Below are 25,358 nucleotides of genomic sequence, written 5' to 3'. Positions count from 1 at the left end.
GGCGGGTCCTTCTGCAGACGTGTCATATCAATATAATATAGCGTCATTGAATTCGACAGAGAGGTCAAGGTTAACTTAAAAAAAATGTTTTATTAAATACCCTCCACGACCCTTAATCTGCATGCAATTTCGACAGGTTACTTTTCCTTATGAAAATTGACGAATGTGGTAAGTCTTTTTTGTCCGATATAAAAAAAAAACTTCCTCATATTCTCATATGACAGCGCAATCAATTTAATGTAACTTCTGCTATTTTAATATTAATTTCGCCCTCAGCAATTTTTATTGGGCTGAAAAAGAGGAACTAACTGCGAGGGATATCCCCACTATTTCCCCCGAAGCATATGCGACTGCTGCAGATGTTTTTCAAAGGGCTATTCCAATGAATAAATAAAAAAATCGTAATCAAATGTATGAATAAAAATGTATAAAAAGTCATCGTTACCATCTTGTATTATCCTCCAATAATCTTTATTTTCCACCGTGTAAATGTTTTGTTTAAAAAACACTAAAGGTTTATAAATTTAGCAGTTAATCACAATGTCCACCTGAGGGAGCCAAAGTGCAATTTTTTGCACTTTGAAAACCTTTCCGTCTAATAAAACAACATTTCACATGTAAGCTATTTAACTATGAATATGACATATATAAATATAGTACGATTTCTGATTAATATACAAAACGACGATTTAAAGCCTTCTGTTATAACGTTTGTTGATAGTTTTTAGGTTAGGCCTATGTTAATTATTTATTAGTAGGCCTAAATGTTGACAAAAATTAGTGACTTTAAAAAGGTTCTAGGCCTTTGGTTATGCTGACATAAAAAATATTACATCTTTGGTAGACTTTGTGGTCAGATGTACTGTAATCACTTAAAGATGAGTTGCATGAACGTGATTATTTTTAGTTAGATATAAAATTTGTATTCATAAGATGAAACAATTAAAGTCTGGTGTCAAAGTTCAGCAGAAGAAAAGTTTTGTGAAGACTTCATTTAGATTCTGATGTATGCTGTTGCCTAGCAACTGCAGCAGGAAGTGGAAGGGCACCTGTAATCTGATGACTCACTGATAAACAGCAGGTAACTGTGCACAGCATCAGTATTTATGTGTGACATTTGGACTTGGAGCAGAAGACCTTTTACAAGGTTTACTTCAACAGCATCTGTTAAATCAAAAAAAGAAATAAAATTAAAGAAAATAAAATTAGCTGTAAATTAGGTTTCGGGAGTTCCGTCCCATTCATGTCCAGTCACATCAATATAACCTGCCCTTTATCTGTATCTCTAATACACACTCTATAGTACAGTATATATATTTCTGATATAATGTCAATGCTCTGCGGGTATTTATGAGTGTGCATTCCATTTCATTGTCAGCAATTATTTGCTCCACACAAGCAATCAGTGTTATGTGTGTGTGATGCTGGTTAACCTCCGCCTGTTTTGCTAAGACGGTTAAAAGTAACATCCAGCTATTCTCGAAGATAGTTACTGCAGGCAATCCATCATTCCCGGCACCCACACAGACTCTAATGTGGGCTCTATGATTCTAAAAAGATCAGCGGTGGGTAATCCTGAACCATTATCGGTTTTGCATAATTTACAGTTTGCATAAATTTGCATGCAATTTGCTGAAGTGGAAGCTAGAACTAGTGGAGATCAGAATGTATATGATTTTACTCCCCCATTTAGAAGCATCAGGTATACAAATACAGATTCCACATTGTGGCTAGTATAGTAGCCCTATATTTCTTTATTCTTTATATGCTGTCCTGCTCGAACACATTTTTCTTTTTTGAAGTGCATTTTTAATGGGACTTTTCCCATGCGGGCTAAATAACCCCTAACCTTCTCCATACTTATTCAACTCATGCATAATTAAATGATCACATATGTTTTCTCTTTATCCATCTAGATAGAATTCATCTTTTGTGTCCTGCTTTTATGTCTTCTCTCAGCAATCTCTTTCAGATTGCTATTCTTGAACATTCTTTCACAGATGAACAGAAACATGACATGACCCCTGATTGACCTTACAGTGACACAATTTGACAGATGCTCCTCTGTTGGTTACTTAGTCTACTGTATATTCTGGTTGCCTAGCGTGCTACATGAACATACCTTATACACTATGCTTTTTCTGTATATTTTGTATTAGTACATATGTTTCTATTGTACAATATACAATCACAGTAGGCTATATATCTATCACAAAAGCTCAAGAATAAAAAAGTGATTATTGTAGTGGACAGTTCTAATTGGCTGCATATGTCCCTGCAGTATAAGAAGTAAAGCCCTTCAACAATAATGAAAGAAATTGAGTGGAAATAACACTATTGGGTGGCTCCGGGGGTAATAAATGATATCTTTACATGCAATACAATACAAAAGCCAATGTGGTAACGATCTGTCAGATTAAATGTAGTGTGAAACTGCGCTGTAACTGCATATTTCACTGCATAAAATATTAAAAGTGACTAAAAGCCATTTTTACAGTTGCAGTGTAAGTGGAGTTTTGCCAGTGTATCTGTACACTTTCTAAAACAGTAATAACAGTACGAGTATCCTGCCTTGGCAGAGAGGATAATATTGCAATAAAAGGGGTTATCCCAGCATGTCCCAGGAATAAAACTAGGAGTAAAGTAGGACATTATGTTAATTTGGAAATTACATTTTCTAAACTGCATAAAATACTTAAATTTCAAGTGCATATGCCACCAATGGTATAAAGTAATAGTAGGCTATAGTCTGTATACTGTAAATAAACATGCTGTACATCGGTTTGCATTCGTGTGACTGCATACTCTATATATTGTAATAAACTATATTAATCTGCATAATGTATTCCTAGTCGGGACCTGCATGCTATATTTATCTTTAGATTCCTGATATTGTCAGGGTTAGATCATATCATATAAAAACCACAGTGTAAAAAATGACACAGCTATTTACTTAAAAAAATTAAGGTAACAATATTACACAAAATATTTTTAAGTACTTTAAAGCATATTTTTAACACCATATTCCACGAATAAATCAAGTAAAATTACCTAAAATATTTAAGCATGTCACATGATAAACTTTAAAAAATCAAGAAGAAATACTAATTTGAGCATTGGAGATAACTTCTTGATCTTTCTTAACTTCAGTTTAACATTTATTATTGTTTATAACATATATGATGTACAAGTAAGCTGAGAGTTGACTCAGTACTGACATTAGCAGCATTACTGTTCACTGTGTGAAAAAACAAACAGCTTGAGCTCTCCCACAACCTAAGCACAAGCACCACTCTTCTGAAAGATGGTAACCACGAAACTCAGAAATACAAACAGAATATCTTCTAAATCTTAAAGACAACTGAACACTAAACACTATCAAGTCTTTCATTTTATTCTAAAGCACATAAAATAGGACTTTTTCACAAAAATGACTCTCCTTATGCTGTCGTGTGCAGAGCATGCTGGGAACTCTAAATTCACTGCTCAGTTAGGGAAATTAACTTAAATAATTCATGTAGTTCCACCACAAAATAATTAAATAAAGATCCTTTATCCAATTTTAAGTGGGTTGAACATGATAAAATTAAGTTGAATTCACTCAATTATTTGTGCATTTAGAATTCCAAGATATTTCTATAATTTTAACTTAAATTTTGGTTAAAAAAACAAGAACACAATTGTATTAAGTCAAGTTTACTCAATTAATTTCATGAAATCTACTATGACACAGAATCATTTTTTACAGTGCACAGACAACATCATTTCATCTTTATAGCTTCCCTCTACCTATTAGAAATGGAGAAATGATTTGGGAAGACCACATTATGCTATCTTACTGATTTGTCAATGTTGTTATATAATAAAGTTGATTGACAATTAATGTGTGTGTGAGAGTGTGTGTGTGAGAGAGAGAGAGAGAGAGAGAGAGAGAGAGAGAGAGAGAGAGAGAGAGAGAGAGAGAGAGAGATCAGCTGTAAAGTACCTTTGAGTCAGCATTGAAAAGAGCTGATTATGGTCTCATTCAGGAATCTACTCACAGGTATGGAGAAACACATGCACGGATATTGTTGGACAGTATTTGCCACTGAGGTTGCTGAATCAGAGTGTGTTTGAGAGAGAGAGCGAGAGAGTGAGTGAGTGTGAAAGCAAGTCGGTATAACAACATATTTGGACATTGAGCCTCTGGATTTGGATTGTATTGAAACTCTAGACAGGTAAAGATCTGTGTTTGCTGGTGCGTATTTGTGTAGTTCTGTGCTGTTGATAACCGTTTCCTAGACTTATAATTGTACTGATTATTACATTTTCTTTATGAAGGATGAGCTTGTGCATTTTCATCCCAAGTTTATGCGAGTTTCATAAGTGTGTTGCTGTACTGTAAAATGCATTTGTGGAAGTCCTGTCTCATGTCTGTCTATTCATCTGTATCTTTCTGTATGAGGAGAAAATAGGAAAGATGTGTTGTTTTGCTCAAATTTATGCTGGCAATTTCACTGGGTTATTTGCAGGTAGTTTAGGTGAAATCCTGCTGGTGAAACAATAAGCTGAGATAGATACAGGACATCTAGACAAAGCAGATCTATAGTCAGCATCCAATAACTGAAAACCTCTCAGCATACTATCAATCACCTCGCGAAATGACTGTTCAATGGAATGTCAGGAAGACACTCATGTATGGACCATAAAACCCTCGCAGCTTTATATGTGAATAAATGAGTCAGTGCTTTGTGATTGTATGTGAAAACAATAGCTCATGGTGCTTTTTTCACATCAGGAGGCAGGCCAATCGCTGACTCAGCCACACAAACACACACACATAATGTGCCCCGAGGGGCAGCAGGGCATCAATACTATACCCGGATCAGCAGCATAGCTCAGCACAGAACAGAACACAGCCCCTAATACAACACAAAACAGCAATATCAACATGCACCCTATACAGAAAACATTTCACATTTCAGCGAAGGCATGCCGGACGGCGTAAATCTTCACAAATGATTCTGTCACAAATCAATCGACACCCTAAAGCATTCTTAACGTGATTTTAGATAATAGCTTTTTTCACTAATTTATAAGAACAAAGGATTAGCAAAGGTTAAGTTATCAGACTGACTTAAATCATCCCTCCTCTCTTATTTTAGTAAGGCTACACAAACTCACACTTGATCTCATGTTCTCTTGCTTTAGATAGGTGCAGGACGTTACAATCCTTGCATTTCCCTTCCAGGAAATTCCGGTTTATTTGTCGTGGAATGTGTGGGAATGAATTCTTTAGTCCATTCTTTGCATTTTTGTCCTACTTGACTTGTGCCGCGGAAAAACATATCTGCCTTTGATTCTTTTTTGCTATGATGATGACTGTGAACATGGTATGAGGATAAGTCAAGGGATCAATCCTTATAGGGTTGCTACAGTACCAAAGAAGATTTTCATTTGGTACAGCTGCACATAAGACCCCTTATCCTGTCTATCAGCCTTATGAAAAGACATTTTTCATTTATCATGCAGATTGTGAAAGAGGTTAGTTGGAAAACAGAAGGAGGCATGAGATTTCTCAGATGACTCATGAATTTGATCTCTATTGTATTGCACCAGTGGGTTGCTGGGATTGATTGAGCCATTACCTAATTACTAACCAATGAAAAATCAGGCCATTGAGTGCTGTCTCTGACCTCTCTCCTTTTTGGTCAGTTTTGCCAAGTAGAATGCCATCTTTGTTTTCCTGTAACAGCATTTCTTTAAAAACAAACATAATTAAAACTTGATTAAATAAAGAACCCTGAAATCAGAGGGAAGTTGATGAGAATGTTGTTCAAGCTATAGTTTCACATGTATCCGCCACTTGGTCTGTGAGCTGAAGGTCTGGTAGACAGTAGTCGCATTTAGCAACTTGTTAGCAACCACAATTTTTAAGACACTGTAAAGCTTTAAAAAAACATGAGCGAATTATTACTGGGGTGTTGTAGAATAAAACGTATTTAGAGCTTTTGTTCACCACAGACCTTATTTTGGGCATTTAAACAAAAACCCATTAAAAAAAACCATTGATTTATGGGCGATCGAACTGGAAGTGCTAAAATGTTAACTCACTTCCAGGTTTTGCTTACAAAAAGACATAATTCCTGTGGCACTTTATACGACTGCTCAAGCAAACTCCACCTTCTAGTTAAAGGAGCCAATCGTCTATTGTTAAAAACCAACACAGTCTCACAGGAATTCGTGACATTGTCACAAACTGTAATCTGTTCATTCCTGCTCATGGACACGAATTTACCCCTTTTTTTCGTGTCAGTCAGCATAACCTATTTTCGTGTCACCCAGCACAACTTTCATTAACGTATATTAATACGCGATATCTTTCATATGAATAAATACAGTATATATCAACGCAATCTGATGGGAATTCATTCCTATTTTACAAGGTGGCTCATTCATGTGAATTCCTATTTCCTACGATCTCATTGGTATGTTTTGTTATGATTTGACTTTGCCCCTGTGATGTTAGGTTTAGGGGCGGGGTTAGGGGAGCCATTTATCATTGCTTTGCCACCTTGTGAAACTTGCGTTTTTAGCTAAATTAGCCTCTGCGGCTATGATTTTAGGGTTTGGGGTGAGGTAAGGTGTTGGTTAGCCTCCTCCTAAAATATGTACGACTTCTTTTGATAACAGGTTGTAAATACTGTATATACAGCAAATGTACATACACACGCGGTCTGTGTGTTGAAAGTCGTGCTGACTGACACGAAAAAAAAGTTGAGCCGACTGACACGAAAAAAGGGAAATTTGTGTCCATGAACACGAATCAATAGATTCCAAATGTCGTGCCTATGCCACAAGCTGCCTTGAGACTGGGTTGCAAAAACTGACAAATCTCTGGGATGGAGCTCTGAAGTGCCAGTATCTGGAACAACCCGGAAAAACGTTTTTTTTGTATAGTGCAATTTGAGTTTAAGAAACAAACTTTATGGTACACTTAATGTTCAGGTTTATTGTTAGTTGAAATGTCAGCTGAGTGAGGTGACTTAGGACAAATCAAGCCTTCTCAACAGTAGCCTCAACCACAAACTTACTCTCAAATCTAATGGGAATGTTGTTGCAGGAACTAATGCTGCCGTCGAGGCAAATCATGATAAGCCTTTTGTGTTATCATGATATAACACATGTTACTTTTGAGTCAGAAAGGAAGACAAGATGCTCTTAGAGCCATGTAAATCAGACAGGATCTTATACTGCTGTACTACAGAAATTGTTCCATTGTGTATTTACAGCCATATTTCTGTTTAGCAATCCTGCATCATCACCTTATGCCATTGTGCCTCCAGGCTAATCCACAGCATCTGTACTGTTAATGAGATCATTAAGAAAAGTCTGTAAAAAAAACAGTTAAAGCCACAATATGGAAGAATTTTGTTATGAAATATCCAAAAATCACTTGCACAGTGTGATATATTTCATGCAGTTGTGTACTTACATTATCCCAAATGTTCCCAAGAATGTGCAAATCCAGAGAAATTCCTATTTAAAATAATGGCCGTCCCTTGTCTACCTTGTATTTGTCGTATATCAGTGACTTAATATCCGGTGCTCCGCACTACCCTCAGTTTCCGGTTGTGGAAACTACGGCAAAATGCAAATGCGGAAGTGGTTATACAGCATCTGGGACGCAGCATCTGTTGTTCTGTTATTATGGATCACGATTACTCTTTGGTGAGTAAAGGAAACCCCCAAAAAGCGTAAACGTAGGCCAAATGAGGCAAGCAGGCTTATGGACAAACGAAGAAATAAAGCAAGGATTAATATCGGCGTGGCGTTTTCTAAATGGAGAGAGCTTCGCGACCAACTTGGACTCGACAGAGACTCCGCTCTCGCATGTGTTTTAATAGACAGGTAAGCAAAGAAAATGTTATTGTACACGAAATACTCATGCACAGATTATTTGAATAGTTATGAATGCAGTTACCCTATGAAATACAGTATGTCGCACAAAAATATGTAGCCAATAACGTTACTTGTAAATGCTGTGGGTTCCAATTTACTTTTTAAACGACGACTGAATGACTGTTTTAAACACGTAAAACTGTGTAGCATTACGCTACAAAATCAATTGACAAAGTCCAATATCAGTCGCGGGCTAACGTAGCATTACATTCCACGTTTCTTGCAAGCTAATTCATTACGTTCACATAAAATAAAATTAATTAATTACCTCGTCCGTGAACATGATGGGCGATCTCCTTACGCCTCTGGATGGTGAAAACGACATGTCCCATAATTCCACTCTCCGACATGACGTCATTTAGTTTCGGCTTTTGTTGTTGTTTCGAAAGTGCGCCATCTAGCGGTCCAAATATTCCATATTGTGGCTTTAATGGTCCAGAGTGTAATTTTTTGGAGGATCTATTGACAGAAATGTAATATAATACACATAACTTTAGATGTGTATGAAGACCTTACATAATGCAGCGTTATGTTTTTATTACCTTAGAACGAGCTATTTCTATCTACATACACTGTGGGTCCCCTTACATGGAATTCGCCATGTTGTTTCTAAAGTAGCCCTACACGGACAAACTGCTCTACAGTTTCGTAAATTTGTTGTCTCCTGCAAAGAAACGAAAACGCAATGACATCTTAGTTCTTTGCATCCACCGCAGTTCTTCGAAAGGGAGGGGTGGGGTGAGCCGTTATAGTTGCAATTTGCAACCTCACTGCTAGATGCCGCTAAAATGTCCACATTGCTCCTTTAACTTTCCTGCTGGTGTGATCTGCAGTTCAAAACCGAGTGCTAAATAACAAAACGTCTGTGTGCATTTTTAGGAATGTTATTAAAAGATACAAACCTTTTCTGAAATTAATAACATTGTTTTCTTTAGGTATAGTCTGTAGACGTTATATTTCAATCTTACACATATAAACATGTCACACACAAACATTTTAAGTAGTTCTCACTATTTGAAAGGCGTAGAAAGTAGTTAAACAATGTTTTGCTTTAAATAAAAGAATGTGAAAAGACTTATGTAAATGAAAATATCTTTTAATGAAAACAATTTTGTGTGTGTGTGTGCGTGTGCGTGCGTGCGTGCGTCTGTCTCTGTCTGAGTGTGTGGGTGGGTGCTAGCAGTTATGAATGTGGGAGAGATGCTGATTGCTACTCTAAGTGCTGCTAAGAGCAGCCGTGTTATTATGTTCTTATTGTGCAGAGGTGGCTTTGATGTCTACTGTGTGAGTGAGGCATGGCACTGTTAGTGTGTGAATCATATCCTAGCATGGCAGGCCATCTATTTTATTGTTTTATTGACAAGGCCATTAAATAAAAACACACAAAATAACCTTAGTAACCTTAAAAAATATTAAAAATAAAAATCGAATGTGAATTCCAGCCAATTTATTACAGCTACTAAGCGAATATTATATCAATCATATTCATAAAGGCATTGCAAATTATGGCCTGTTTTTAGGGTCAGAACAACAGACCAGCCAATAACGAAAAAGCTTAACACACCAAATATCTGACTCTGGGGTTTGTTTCAGAAAGTACCATTAGCAAAAAAATAAACATAAAATAATGGAAAGCCCTTGCCATGATAGAAAAACACATGCATGTGCGCTTGTCTGCATGCATGTGTGAAAAAGGAATCTTTCCCCCATTCTCTCAGTTGTGAAAGTGATGAAGATGCTTAACAAGACAGAATCTCACATCTCTTCTCACTTCATCTGCATCCCATCTTCTCCACTCCTCCCTTTCCCCCTTTCTGAAGTTCTTTCTCAATCTTCTCCCTGTGGTTTTCTTTCTCACTTCATATCCAGTCATAACAACCCTCTCTCTCCCCCTACTTACTTTCTCAGTATCAGGCACTGATTTATCACATATTTAGATTGGATGCTTTCAGGACCAGAGTGTCTAGTGAGGGTTGAAGTAGATGGGTAAATATAGCTGTGTACAGTATATGTGTGTGTGTGTGGTCAGAGCTCGCTCTTTTAACTGTAATCTCAGGCCTTGAGGTCTGTACATTGGCTGAGAATGTGTGTGTTCGAGAGGGCGGTTATGTAACGCAAGAAGCAGGTTCAGAGGACTTATGTGTCTAAATTCATATGATCATGGTAAAAAAGGCACACAATATTAGAACACAAAGCAGCTATTTTACCGGATACAACACTGCTGTACTTCCTTAGCTGGTTTATGTCTTATATAATATACATTTTGTAATTTGTACATGTGTGTGAGAGAGAATGAGGGAGAATCATATGTTCTAGCATGTTGTGTTTAGTGTTGCTTTAGTTTTTGAAGGTCTTAGTAGAGATATTTCAAATCCATCATGGATGAAAAAAAAAGGAAAAAAATGCTTTATGAAGAATATAAGGTTAATGATCGAAACATTGCCTGTGGCTGGGACTGAATTCTTGTTTTTGAGATTGAATTCTTATTCTTGTTCTGGGAGAACAAAGATAGAAGCACAGTACAGCTAGTGCATGATCCATACTGAGATTTATTCTGCTAGAATGAGGTGCCAATAAATTCAACTTGATAGATAGCGGGGAAGATGCAAAGAAATGCAGCAAACACAGACAAGCAGAGTAATACAAACAGTGAAATGTCCAAGTGCTCTAATTTTTTATATTAGCACTATCAGTGTTGTAGTCGAGACCAGCTCATTCGAGTCCGAGTCCAGAGTAGGTCGAGTTCAAGTCAAGACCGAGTCCAGAGTAGGTTGAGTTCGAGTCAAGACCGAGTCCAGAGAGGGTCGAGTCCGAGTCAAGACCGAGTCCAGAGAGGGTCGAGTCCGAGTCAAGTCCGAGTCCTAGGACAAGAGATCTGAGACGAGACCTATAGAAATCTTCAAGAATATGTTAAATGTTTGGTGGAAACAATAAAACTGGCACCGAGCTCATAGAGTGCTCAGTGCATTAAATATACCATGGCATGTACACTGTGTTTCATTTACTTAGACTGATATTAGTTTAAAAATATTACTAGCTGAGGGTAAAAAAGGCCACATAGTAAGTGTTGTAAAGGTAATTTTATTACAATTATGACTTCCCCCTGACCAAAGATATGTCAAAAAGATGTCCTTTCTGCATCTTTCGATGTTGAAAAGACTTGCCTTCATTAGCCCATTATTATGTTTTCTGAACGTCTGATATTGACGTACAGGGGACCTTGGTACATTGTAAAAACTGGTTCAAATCTGGAGTTTATCAGACTACTTTCAGTTTTCACATGGAAATAAATGAAATGAGACTCTGTGAAATGAGTTTTGTACCCACAATAATAACCATTATTGTGATCAATGTTTGCTTTAGTTGGGCTCTTGATCCTTGACTTTTGTTAAATTAATTTGTTCAGGTCATGTAGTAGTGTTATAAAAACACTTGTGCACTGTGAAAGACAGACATGCTTTTACAAAAGTTAGGGTTGTTCTCATGGAAATAGTCATGCTGTAATAAAATGTATTAGTTTTAAACATTATTGATCAATTGATGACTGTTTGAGTGCTCTGGCTAGTCAATGCACAGGTATTGAGAGAAAATAAACAAACATATTTCACTGACATCAACCCTCATCATACAACAATGATGACAATCGTCAAAATAATTCAGATAAACAGATCACCCAGCATGCATTGCAGCATGAAGCTTTCTTTTGTTGATTGTCACCATTGTTGAGTTTCATATGCAGATTCTTGATGTCGTTGTGTGTTAAAGTAGTTTAACAGATTGTGAATATGTTAATTCCTAAAAAAAATCACAGTATATCAAACTACAGATCCACAGAGCTGACACATTAATAAACCAAACCCAATTATTAACAGTGATCTAAACAATTTCAAAATGCACGCATTACCATTCAGAAGTAGTCATCTCTTTGCTACAACTAATTTATTTTAACACACAGTTTTGGCTGAAGGAAACCTAATTTAACATTAAAATAGAAGAGCCAAGAGCTCAACTAAAGCTAAAAAAAGATCACAATAATGGTGATTTTTGGAGGTACAAAAGTGATACTGATTCAATGCAATGAACATTGACAAATCATCCATTTTTAACCTTGATTCAATGGTTGCTTGCTATCTTACTGCACTCAAATCATTCAATTCAGTTTATTTAAAACAGTCTCACTTAATTTATTTCCATGTGTAAACTCAAAATTTCAACCAGTTTTTACTTTGTACAGACTGGACATCAATATTAGACAATCAGGAGATGCCATGAAAAGCTATAGAAACAACTTTCATTTTTGGCCCATAAAGGGATGTCTTTTCAATGTGTTTAATATTTTTGCTGGGACTCGAGTGGACTCGGGCATAAGTCCAATTCCGAACATGTTCGAGTACGAGTCGAGACCTAGTCAAAATGCACACAAGTCCATGACAAGACCAAGACCATTAAAATAGGGTCTCGAGACCGAGTTCAAGACCGAGTCCGAGTCTCGAGACTTCAACACTGAGCACTATATATAATTATTGATATATCGAAGAGATGCAGTGAGCAATCTTGGCTTATTTGACTGAATTCTCTTGGCTTATTTCACTGGAAGTTTAAAGTCTAATTTTTCCTCAGTGTAATAATGTGTGAAAGCAGCATATAAAAACAATCATCATGTTTGTTGTCACGATTATTGCACAAAAAAGAAACATCTAAATCTCTTTCAGTAACCAGATTTCAAGAATTCAAAATTCTCATTCTCACTATCTGCTCTCAACGTCAAAGGTGAGAGCTCTTGAATCCATTTATTCCTCTTAGAAAAATGACCTCATGGTGGAATGTTCCTGACTGGAATGCTATGTTGCTAAAGCTAAGCAGACAGTGATAAAGACACATTATCAAGCGCAGGGAATGTCAAGCTTTCTGGAAGTAGACTGCATGTGAACAGTAGCTGAAGATAAGGGTGTTATTTTTTCCTGCGTATTTTATCACATAGCCTATGCAGACACAGTAAAGTGTGTGTGTGAAGGAAGCATGCAGGGTGCATTTTGCGGTATTTCTGGTGCTCACGCGTGAGATAATTAAAGTCTAGGGCATGACGTCATGATTGGTGGGCTGTGACGTGTCATTCTGTTTATGTGTGTGTGATTGTGATTTCAGTGACACTCAGGGTGTGTACTGTGAGCCCGGATCTAAGTGAAGAAAACCAGCATAGCTTGGTTTTAACCCAGCTAACAATCAGAGTGGCAAGAATTTGACTCATAAAAATGTCCAAGTTTGTTTTTAGTCAAATACACAGTAAACTCAGTTTAGCCATAAAACCTTTTTTATTTAACAGCTGCATTTTATACAAAATGAACACACCAGCATGTGTTGTGATTTGGATGCTGGTCCTCGACATCAATCTGCCATCAAGTTAGTTTCAGAGTTTATACTTGTATAAATATACAGGCCTATATGAATACTGTGTGTTTTTAATGGATATATCATTATTATATTATAGCAATTATATTTTCAACTGAAACACAAAATAGCATTTTCAGACCTCGAACTATTAGGTTATCACTAGTTTAAGTGTTTTAAGAATATATCTATCTATAAGCATTATGTATGAAGTGCGTTATTTCCGACCCCTCCAGTATAATCGCGCACAGTTACCCTTGCAGTCCAGTCCCACTGGGTCCCATGAGTACTGGGCTCTCAAAAATGTCCCCTCAATGTCATAGTGATTTTCCAGTCCAGATAACCAAGAGATTTGGCTAGCCTCTGCGACTAAATGCACTCTGTCACTCACCTACAGACACACACACATGTATACAGTCATATTATATTGCAAAGGTCGGCTCTGAGTGATGAGATTATATTTGGACATCTTTGATCTCCAGTAGCTCAAGGTGTTACTGATGTGCGGTATTTGACTGTCCAAAGCAGCATAACAGTACGCTGGGGCATTTTTGACTGAGCCGAAATCTTGCAGTGGATACACAATTTGACTGCCACATCTTCTCTTGCCTCTCCAAAGAGAGAGCTCATCGTTTTGTCTATTTTCAGCAAATGTTAAAGTGATAGTTCACCAAAAAATGAAAATTCTGTCATCATTTACTCACCCTCTTGTTATTTCAAACCTGTATGACTTTCTTTCTTCCGCAGAACACAAAAGAAGATATTTAAAAAAATGTTCGTTTTTTTAGGATTTTCAGAACATTTAATAAATATGGTCAAAAATGGCCATTTTAAAAACAAAGTAAAGTGTTGTTTACTGTAAAATAGAAAGGCTGTTTTATTATGATATCAGATGAAACACAGACAAAGCCTGTGATTCTACTCTGCCTTTGCCAGTCCCACCAGACGATGCCTAAAGGTCTTCTGTGGAAAAACATTTTAAAATTTCATGAGAGCATGGCATCCAGCCATAATGAAGCCTCCTATTGCTCTCTGTCTCAGTGACTGTCAGAAAAGTGTTGTTAATTTAGATCCAAAAGCTTTTTTGTATTGGGATCTTGTGTAAATCTAATTATTACATTGGGAAATGGTTATCTTTAAAACCCCCGCCATAGCTCTCACATTATAATTATATATTGCCTAAGAAACTAGGTCTCTATACATTACATTATAAGCTAACAAACTTTCAGTTAACAGCTGCTCTGCATGTATTCAGATCTCATAGAGCACAGAGGTTCTAAAAGTGAAGATATTATTGATTCCACAGGTCAATATAGCCATAGCCATGGTGTTTGTGGCTGAAGTCAGTTGTAGTTGTTGTGTTTTATTTCTTTCTGTTCTTGTTGTTTATGTGTCCATCAGTGATTCTGCTTTTTATCACTTCATTATCTCATTAACTTCAACATTCAGTGTTACATTTAGCAGCCTGTAGTAAGCAGTGTTCATTTCATCTGGGCTAACCCATGTGGGGTCTACATGGAACCTGCGGACAAAACCAGCTGAGGCCCAGAAGACAGCCCACATCAAACCCATCTGGGACCCATGTGTCTTTGCTGGCTGGGGATTGGTACATGCGTATATATGGGATTACTTTTGTGTCAATAAAAATGAACGCAAACTTTAAAAAAACGAACAAAAAACACTTAACTCATTTGCAAGAATGTGACATGATTTTCAAATAAACTGCTATTTTTCTTAACAATTTTCTAAGTTTCGTTTTTGCAAATAATAGTTTTGAATTCGCTGCTAGATTTTTCATTTGCACTTTCCTAGCACAAATCTCACGTGTGGGCGGGATTTATGGCCACTTTACTCTCATTGGTTAGTGAGATTTGGATTGACAGCTCCCTGACCAGAAAGTCGATACTGAAGCTCTCTAAAGCGCATTAGAGAGCAATCTGCTTGCGGTTTTCTGTATTGTATTGTTTTAGTGTTTGTACTTAAATTACTTTTTTATTTTGTTAGTATATTAGCAGGGTTGCCAACTTTCATGCACTTAAAAGTGGGACACGCTTCCAGGCTCTATCACGCCTTAACAACAAGCCAACGTCGAGTAAAGACAGGTTAGATAGCCATATTCACATGCAACTTTACGTGGGTTAAGAGGCCATCGAGACAGCAGTCTATAATTTATAATTACAATGATATCAGGAAAACGAGATGCCTAATGAGTTTTGAGGAGATATACAATAAAGTGTTATGCTTCCAGTTCATATTTATAATTTATAGATCATAATCGTGGTGGCATTTTATGTATTGTTTTTATCTTTAAATGTTTGTTTATATTTTAAGAAGTCTCTCTTCTGCTTTTCTTTAACCTGTTTTATGTAGGTGTGTAAATACATAATGAAATTGTTGTTTGCAAGAGGAAGTCTAAATTAATAAAACATTCTAAAGGCCTCTAATTGTGTCACCTTATGAATTTGTTTTGTTGTAGCGTTTAAAAAAATGTCATTTGAATGTATGGGTACTATTTTATGAGGTGTACTTTCTGTGAATGTAAAGAAAGGGGTATAATACTGTACATTCACCATGAGTTTAAAAAGAAAGATACATTACTTGACTTATAAGTGGACTTAATTCTTTAAAAGGAGACTGTATGCAAGAGCGACATCGTCATCCTCCTCCTCAGATGGACACAAGTCACCCTCATGTACATTTATGTAACCGAGATAATAAAATCGCTACAAGTTTTAATCTCTGTACAGTAACTATGCAGCAATGTTTTCATTTAGCACGTTCATTTCTCACAACCCAATAATCTGTAACGTGTCTTTATTGGATGTTATAATGCAAGTTGTTTGTTCCTTTTTAAGAAAATAATCTTAATAGTTCATAAAATAATACCTGACAAAAAATATAAAGCACACAATGAACGAGCTAAGTAAAGACAGAATTGCTACTGTACAGGAATAAAACTTTTAGCGATATTCTTTATTATCTGAATTACATTAATTTACCTGAGGGTGAGAAGGACGACGATGAGGAAGATGCTTGGATCCACACCGCGCATCACTTACCAACTTCAAATACCAATTGCTAATATACTAACTATTTAAGAAAGTAGTTTTAAGTACAAACAATAAAGATAACAGCATGCAGATCGTCCTCTTTTTAATCTTCAGTATCGATTTCCTTGTCAGGGAGCTATCAATCAAAAACTCAATAGCCAATCAGGGTAAAGCGGCCATAAATCCCGCCTACATGTGAGATTTGTGCCAGAGAGGCGAACGAAAACTTGAGAAGCATAAACGAAAACTCGAAAAAATATTGCAGCGAATTCAAAACTATTATTTGCAAAAACGAAACTTAGAAAATTGTTAAGAAAAATAGCAGTTTATTTCAAAAATCATGTAACATTCTTGCAATTGAGTTTATTGTTTTCATTATCAAAGTGTTTTTTTTCTTTCTCATTGTATATTTTTGTTCGTTTTTTTAAAGTTTGCGTTCATTTTTATTGACACAAAAGTAATCCCATACGTATACAGTTGCTGCATGTTGGTCAAATGGTAGGGAATCCCTTCGTCTTGCCATTTCATTTTGCTAGTGTAGGGTGAGTTTCTTCATTGCCCATGAGTGAACTATGAAGTACATTAGTGGGCACTCCACATCACATGGAGACAGGGGCGGACTGTGAAGCAAAAATGGCCCTGGATTTTTCGGCCCACATCTGCCCTCCAGCATTTCTTTCGATGGGGGGGATGGGGTGGGGATTGTTTGTTTGCATCGGCCCTCCACCATTTCTGTTGACGGGGGGTTGGGGGTGGTATTGTATGTAATGTGTCATTGCGTTACATGTATACGTGTCCGTTAATAACATCCGTCTCTCCGGCCCAAGCGTCCATTCCTGCCACATACATTGGTAGCCCACCGGGAAAAATTCCGATACTCCAGATGTCCGGCCGCCCCTGGTCACGGCTGTAGGCCATCAGTGGGATGGCCATTCTGGACTTTGACAGAATGTCCTACTGTTCAGTCCGCCCCTGCATGGAGATTGTAAGGCTGATCATTTGTAAAGGTACTACCTGGTGTCACAGTAGTTGACATGTAAAGCTTAGTTAATTTAAGATTGTGCATCAGTACTGTGATTACACAAATGTTACATCCAGCAACAGTTTTTAAGTTGGTTTTAACACATATTTTCAGTAGTGTAGAATCATTTCATTTTCCGTTATCAGAGCTTCCCTTTATTTCTGCTGTGCTCCTCTAACTGTGTAAATGTATTGTTATTATAACACTTCAGTGCAGTGGTTGTGCCCTTGGGCGGCAGAGGTGACTTCAGCATCTCCCATCACAAGCTGCGCTCGCCTGCATAATCCCATGCTCTAATTGAAGTGTTCTCGTTGCCATGGCTACTGAGAGCCCGTGAGAGACCAATGCGCGGCGCTGCTCTCCATCTCACACATGAGGACACACACTCAATAGGCTATGATATAAAATACTCATCTTCCCCGAGAAACAAGACAGCGGTCGGTAGCCATTAGACGATGTCTGGATAAAATCACTATTTCTGGACTAGCCCACTGCGCTCTTGGCGCGCTCCCGCAGAGCGGTTTGAGCATGATCAACGAATGTGATCCTGCGTTTCCTTCTCCACCTCCTGCCGGTGCCGACACAGATAGGCGTTTCGTCATGTGTAAAGATACAGTTTCACCGCAATGCTATTCCAACAGCGCTCCAGCTTCGCACGAGAGCCACTGACCCAAGTCAAGAGGAAAGGGTGGTGTCGCGCACTGGCATAGTCCATGCGCATTCACGCTTTCATCTGGAGTCGGTTCAGCGGAAAAGAAGCAGGTGGGCACTTTCAGACCTGACCCTCCTCACTCTCATCTCTGACTTTGATGGACTTACAGTACATGCTGCGCGTTAGTGCGTAACTGCGGGCTGTTGGGTTTGGTGGATGACTCCATTTACGCGTTTATTGCTCAGGGTAAGAAACGCCGATGTTTCCCAGTGACACGCAGATGGAACGGTGAGAGTTTGTTGATTTCAGATGTCAGAAGCCGATTGTGGAGGTATTTCGTGTTAGATACAGATTTCAGAAGCGCAGGATTTCAAATGCGCCTTATTTTAAAGCAAATTTCCGATCTCAGCACTTCTCTATTCTGTGTGTACATCAGAGATCTGCTGTGTTAGCCAGACCACATCCAAACACAACGTACAGCTGACAGATGTTGGCATTACCTATTATTTATTTGCTGCCGCTTTTTCGTTTGGGTGGATGACGTTGGTTATACTGTACTATACTACGGCTTCATTTGTTCTGTTACTTGTTGTGTTGTATTAGTTGACCAAACAAGTGGAGTAATACACTTGTGTCAGTTTTGTCCTAATTCCGCATATGTGGATGGAGTTTGCGCAAAGAGGGAAACCGATTACCAGAAACTCAATCTAGCGTGACCTTCCACAACAACAAAGAGCGCTTGTGTCGCGAAATCCTGCGCCAAAATCCTTTGGCTTTGTTGATTAACATAACATTTAAGCGGCTTGTTATTACCGGCTCATTAGTAAGGTCCGGTGGGGATAATGACCGACCTGTGTCCTTATATCACGGAATAAGGTCAAGTCTGTGGCTTTGCATTGAGTTGGGATTATGATTTTGTGTTTACATTGTTTCATTTTGAGCAATGCAGAGTCTATTACACAGCTGTTTTTTGCGCAGTGAACTGTAAAGTCTCCTTGTAGCAGATACAGATAACGGTTTAAATGAATGCATAGAAAAAGCAGCGTGTGCTTAAAGCTGTGTATGTTCAAAACTTGATGTTTTACACAAATTACATGCTTACATAATATACGTATTTGTAGTAAAACTACTGTGATTCACATTCAATGCCGTTTTTATGGCTTATCGTCTGATTTTATCAACTTACATGTTCTGTCTGTAAGTGAATGGAGCATATAGGATATGCAGGAACATCTACCAAAAGGTCTTCTGTAACACTTATACTGGCAGACAGACACATGCACCCAGTGGTGCAAAGTGCTAAAGAAAGCATCTCAATAAAGCCAATGCTGAGTGTTTGTGCGATGAGCTTTGCATGCCTAAAGCCAAGGTGCCTGCATACATTTGTCTAATGTTACTGGGTAGAGATCCCTAGAATAGTGCCAGATAAAGTACAGATCATCGCCACACAGAGAAGCATTACTCAGTGGAGACATAGGAAATCTTCTGCTTGCCATGCTACTTCAAGAGATCAGAGATGTTATATATTCTATCACATGCTCCATCTACATCCATCTAAAACTAAACCATAGGACAAATGGCATATGTCACACTGTCTGCTCTGCATACCTGCAGATATGATCATATGTGTTTACTCAACACCAGTGCTATTAATAACCTCGCACTTGACGTGTCAGGAATGCGTAGCTCGTGTGATAATGGATTGGGTGTTGAGATGGGACAGAAGACGTCCATTTATTCTCAACACTGGGAGTGTGTGTTTAGATATGTGTTTATGTGCAGGTTTTCAACAGGGTGTTTCTGTGTACATTTAAATTTAAGTGTTTGTTTAGATGTGTAGGTATAGTATATGTGATTTCTCAATGAGTGATAGCATGCACTTCTTTCATACTGTACATTATTGGTTTTTCACTTTCTGACCGACAGATGGATTTTGGTAAAGAACATTCATATCAAGAATTTTCTTAGATTTTTGCTGCATAGGGTATACGTATTGGCTGATGTAAAATGTTTGGTTCCTCAGGTCGGTATATTGGCTTCTAAGTTCTTTAAAGCACCTATGGTTTCCTAAAACAGATGATAAAAGGTTCTTAGTGAAACGTAAAGCATCTCCTCTGGTGTCAAGATGTTTCTGTTTTCAAAGCTGCCTGACTGCATTGCTTGCAAAGTATATGGCGTATCACAGTGAACCGATGATGTAAATGAAGTCAAATAAATCATCGGATTAGGATCAGCTTTCCTCATACCTTCCTCATACTTCCCTGACTGTACTTTTATCATTCTCCCGGAACATTTTCGCACCATTACATCATCTCTGTGTGTAGTATCGGCTTGCAGCTTGTTCTGATATCACAGTCATCCCAGGCATGCCAGGAGCCGCGGTCACGTCCTTATTCATCAGTGCTGACCGGCCAGCAGGCAAGCATATCACAGGTCGTGTCACACATCACCCACTCAACCACTCATAGACGTTCCTGTGTTTGACATATTAATAATAATAATTCGTTACATTTTATATAGCGCTTTTTTGGACACTCAAAGCGCTTTACATGGAAGGGGGAATCTCCTCAACCACCACCAATGTGCAGCATGCACCTGGATGATGCGACGGCAGCCATATTGCGCCAGAACGCCCACCACACACCAGTTTATTGGTGGAGATATGACTGGATTTGACATATTACTTGGGTTACAAATTACTTTGAATAATGATTTTATTGATGTATAACATTAGAGTTAGGGTGACCACCCGTCCCGGGTGCAGTATCCTGTGGTACTGCACAGCATTTTCACTCCTCACGTCGCATAATGAGAAAATGTCACGCATTTTTCATCAGTCTGTTGTTTTTTAATGCCGGGGCCTCACCAAAAGATAATCGGGCCGATTTTCCCCTTCCGACAATCCTAGGTAAAGCCCACGATGATCTTCAACGGCTCTGCAGATCAGATTTTCCTGTGGTGGGATGTGTGTTAAGAGTGAATGAACCTAATCGAAAGAACATCGGAGCTGCCCGATCGCAGATCGTAAATATTCAACATGTTATAAACAAATGCACGAGAACTCTGTTGATTGTCACGTGGAACAAAATGATACCCAATCAGAAAGATAGCTGACAGAATAGTAACAACCGTAGTCATGACTTCAACCAAACCCTTTTCTTTTATCTGTCAATTTTCTGTCAAAAGCATTACAAACACTATCATCGCAATTACAAATAATTTCACGGTTATGTGCAAGTGACGGTAGCGGTAGGAGTCCGAGTGTGCTGACGCTTTAAGGTAGAAAAAAATAGGTACAGTGGAGCAAGTGAAGCCAGTGGACTTTTTAAGGTGTCAACAGCTATTTGTACAAAACAGTATTAATATTCTTTTTTAATTACTGTGAAGACATGAATAACACAATATTTGAAAGTTGCAATAAAATTATATCTAGTGCTGTGCCACCTTAAATGTTTTAGACGACGCTCCTTGAGCAATTTCTCAACGATAAATAATAATAATATATTTTAAAGTCACATAAAATGTTATACAGTATGTACACATTTGTTTATGTTGAATACATATACAGTATAATAAACATGCAGTGAAATAATAAAAAATGTATTCTGAAGTCTCGAGAGAATTTGCGAGATTTCTTGTGTTCACAGTCAGGACTCTGTTTGAAAATCTGTTTGTGTGTGGTGTGCCGTCTTCGTCACATCACGGCGTACCACACATTATAGGAGCAAATCGATTCTCAAATGAGCTCATACAAACGCAACTATGTTTTTAAAGCCTGACTTTTATCCAATGTTTGAGAAGACGGCAGTGATTTTAATCATCAAAAGGACGACCTCAACTTGACAGATAAAAAGTCACTAAAACATCGTAACTGTGTGGCTTTGAAACTGTGTTTAGCCTATAGATTGTGGTAAGTGTATTAAAATAAAAATATATTTGGAAAATAATGAAATGCATTATTTAACAAGGTAATAAATTTGAAAAGAGAAACTCTTTCACTATTTGATTGTTCTTTCAACATGATAACTCCGCATCTGATTTGTGCTAAAAATTTAAAGAGACAGTTAACCTTAAATGGAAATCGTTAAAATAGTTTTATATAACATTTTATCTATGCCTTAATTACATTGTTGTTGTAATACACTAAATAACAAATTATTTCTACGAGCTAAAAGGTAGAAAAAAATACAAATGTTTTCATTCCATTATTATATCACAGGTTTACGCTACCTTTCAGTGGTGTCCCACATTGTCCCACACAAACGGATTACCTGTCCCACATTTGGTTTATTTTTGTGGTGGTCACCTTAATTACAGTACTTACTGTATACACAACAATTAATATGCAGTGCGGTAGTTTGGACATATGGTGTGCGTCATTTTTCTTGTAAATTAGTTTTTCTGTAATTTTACTGTTTTTAGTCGTATTTAAAAAATACCAAAAAAATACAAAAATTGATATTATTCATGGAAAAACTGTAAAAAAATGACCTTTAAAAATAAGTTCAGTTTTTTTACAGTGTACAGTACTGCTAAAACAACTGAGGGACCACACACACACACACACACACACACACACACACAAACTCGTAAACATGAATTCAAGACCCAGCAGAGAGCAAAGTTCTCCATCAGCAGTCGAGACTGACAGCATTTTGATGTAGGGATGTATGGGGTCTTTTTAAATGCTTCGTCAGGACATGAGACAGGCACATTTCTTAACCTGAGTCTCTCTTTGAGACCATCATGTATTGTGTTACTGTAGCTTAACCTGTATGGCAAAGGTTAAAGCTCTCAGATACTTTAAATGTTTAGTTCACCTAAAAATAAAGATTCTGTTGAAAATCAAAAGATATTACGAGAAATGCCTTGGTGAGTCCATACAATGGAAGTCAATTGGGACCAGTGTTGTTTGGTTACCAACATTCTTCAAAATATATTTTTTTGTGTTCTGCAGAAGAAAGAAAACCATACATGTTTGGAATGACATGAAGGTGAACAAATAATGGAAGAATTTTAATTTGTGGGTAAATTTTCCCTTTAAAGGGATAGTTCATCCAAAAATCAACTTTGTGTGATTTTTTACTCACCCACATGACGTTAAACATGTTTAGAGAACTTCCGGCGTCTTCGGAGCACAAATAGAGATATTTAGGTGACATCCGAGAGATTTCCAGGCCTCTACATAGACATCATGGTGTCAGTTTTTGCCAAGGTCCAGAAAAGTACTAAAGACATCGTTAAATTGGTCCATCCGCGCATAGTGGCTCAGTTGAATTTTTTTGAAGCGACGAGAATGCTTTATGTGCGAAAAACAAACCAAAATACCGACTTTAATCGATATATTCTCCTTTGTCTTGTCAGTGTATTTCAGTGTATGTCACTGTGTATGTATTTCAGTGTCAGTGTATGGCGCGTTCACGAGAGCACTTCTTCGTCTTCTTCTTGGACGAGAGCACTTCAAAAGTAGACAGGTTTATGCGCCGAACACCGCATGGGGGGATGCCGGCGCTCTGACTCACAACGCGGAAGCGCAACTCTGTGTTTACATGCAGAAGACGAATAAGTGCTCTCGTGAACGCGCCTTTTGCACATAAAGCATTCTCGTCGCTTCAAAAAAATTCAACTGAGCCACTATGCGCGGATGGACCAATTTAACGATGCCATGGTTTCAATGAGGAGGCCTGGAAAGCTCTCAGATGTCACCTAAATATCTTTATTTGTGCTCGGAAGATGCCGGAAGTACTCTAAACATGTTTAACGTCATGTGGGTGAGTAAAAAATCACACAAAGTAGATTTTTGGGTGAACTTCCACTTTAAGGCATATTTATAAGCTGTCAAGTCGCCCTCATTTCAGCAAACAGTGCAAATGGGAAGGTTCGGTGGCTGATTCGAACATGAGCGGAAAACCGTGCAAACCCCAGAAGAATTTTCTAGAAGTGCTTTAGTAGGGTCTGCTTTGGATATTAAAATTTGACATATAGCCCGAATTCAGCAGAAAAGGTCAACTAAAAAAGGATATCGAAGCAGCGAAGGCAGAAAAGTGTGGTGGAGACATTTATTTAACTGACGTTTGTACTTTAATAAGAGCGTGTGTGGAATGCATGCACTTCACTGAGCCATTGATGTCAGCTGTGAACATTTGACATACGATTGTAAAGTACATACTGCAATGAAAAAACTAGAGATGTGGCTGGTGAGTAGATCAGCATAGTGCAAGTCATATACTGCAAAAGCTGCAGTAAGTCTCCTTGGGAGGATTGCAGCATTTCAGCCTGTGCTAAGAAAGAGAGATTGCCCTCATAACTTTCATTTATCAGCACAGACCTGCCTAGTGCTCTTAAATTTCCATAGTAAAGGAACAAGTGCATCTCTCTATAAACCTGCCAACCATATATCTCCATTTCTTTCTTTCTTTCTTTCTTTCTTTCTTTCTTTCTTTCTTTCTTTCTTTCTTTCTTTCTTTCTTTCTTTCTTTCTTTCTTTTTCTCTTGTGTGTGTGTGTGTGCACTTGTGTGTTTGCCTTAAATTATTCTCAGAGCTGTTCTGGAATGCCACCTTGACCTCATCACCCCTAAAGTACATAGAAAGTGAGATCTCTGCTTCCATTGTATACACACATGCACACCTGCACTTAACATCTCAGTAGCCGGTGGAATTCTTTGCATCATTGAATGATTTGTATGATAAGTACAGTAATGGATCTGTATTTGACATTAAATTAACAAATGTGTGGAACTCTTACCATAATGTTATTTGACACACTTTCTTTCTTTGTCCATCAGATAGACAGAGAGAGACAGAGAGCGAGAGAGAGAGAAAGGATGGTTCTGCAAGCTATTTATGTGTATAATCCCCTATCTTCCTCATTCTTTTGTTTGCCTGACTTGTTTTAAACTCACTGGCTCTCACAGCAACAAAGACTTCAAACTAAAGCACAGGAAAACAGGGAGTTTGAGTTTCAGCGGGCTGGGAATAGTATGAAACTTGGCCTAACAGTGATTACCCACACACCAACCTTTAAAACTACAGTATTAGTATTAGGACACTGCGCACTTATGAGTAGATGTGTATCACAAAGTATTCAGTGGACATAAAGTATGTTGAAGGAGAATCATCAAAATAATTTTATTGTTGTCTTTCTAACAAACTGTTGTTTTAATACCAGGTCTATGAGTTTGTGCAGCGTTTGGGCATTCCGTTTGGCATTGTGTGAGAGTGAAAGGGACATTGTTCATGTTCCTTTAGTGTGCCAACAAGTCTTCGTTGTCTTTAATGGCGCACACAAACCGCACCAATTAGTGC

At 37.8% G+C, this 25,358-nt stretch overlaps 1 protein-coding gene across 10 annotated transcripts in view; it reads left to right on the top strand.

Moving 5' to 3' along the window:
• Window positions 1-4,017: 4,017 nt before the first annotated feature.
• The window catches only part of LOC130552633 (sorbin and SH3 domain-containing protein 2-like), a 69,557-nt gene continuing 48,216 nt past the window's right edge, over window positions 4,018-25,358 (top strand). For 4 of the 10 annotated variants that reach the window (XM_057331041.1, XM_057331045.1, XM_057331039.1 and 1 more), the window contains exon 1: window positions 17,751-18,162. The gene's annotated coding sequence lies outside the window, so the exon portion shown is untranslated. Of the gene's footprint in view, window positions 4,043-4,145; window positions 4,218-17,749; window positions 18,299-18,318; window positions 18,341-25,358 lie in introns of those variants that run through there. The other 6 variants (XM_057331044.1, XM_057331043.1, XM_057331046.1 and 3 more) reach the window with 6 other exon arrangements.

Source organism: Triplophysa rosa, linkage group LG4 (assembly GCF_024868665.1).
Source record: "Triplophysa rosa linkage group LG4, Trosa_1v2, whole genome shotgun sequence".
Classification (NCBI taxonomy): domain Eukaryota; kingdom Metazoa; phylum Chordata; class Actinopteri; order Cypriniformes; family Nemacheilidae; genus Triplophysa; species Triplophysa rosa.
Note: the sequence above shows the minus strand (reverse complement) of the source record. Positions and strands in the feature narration are given on the sequence as shown.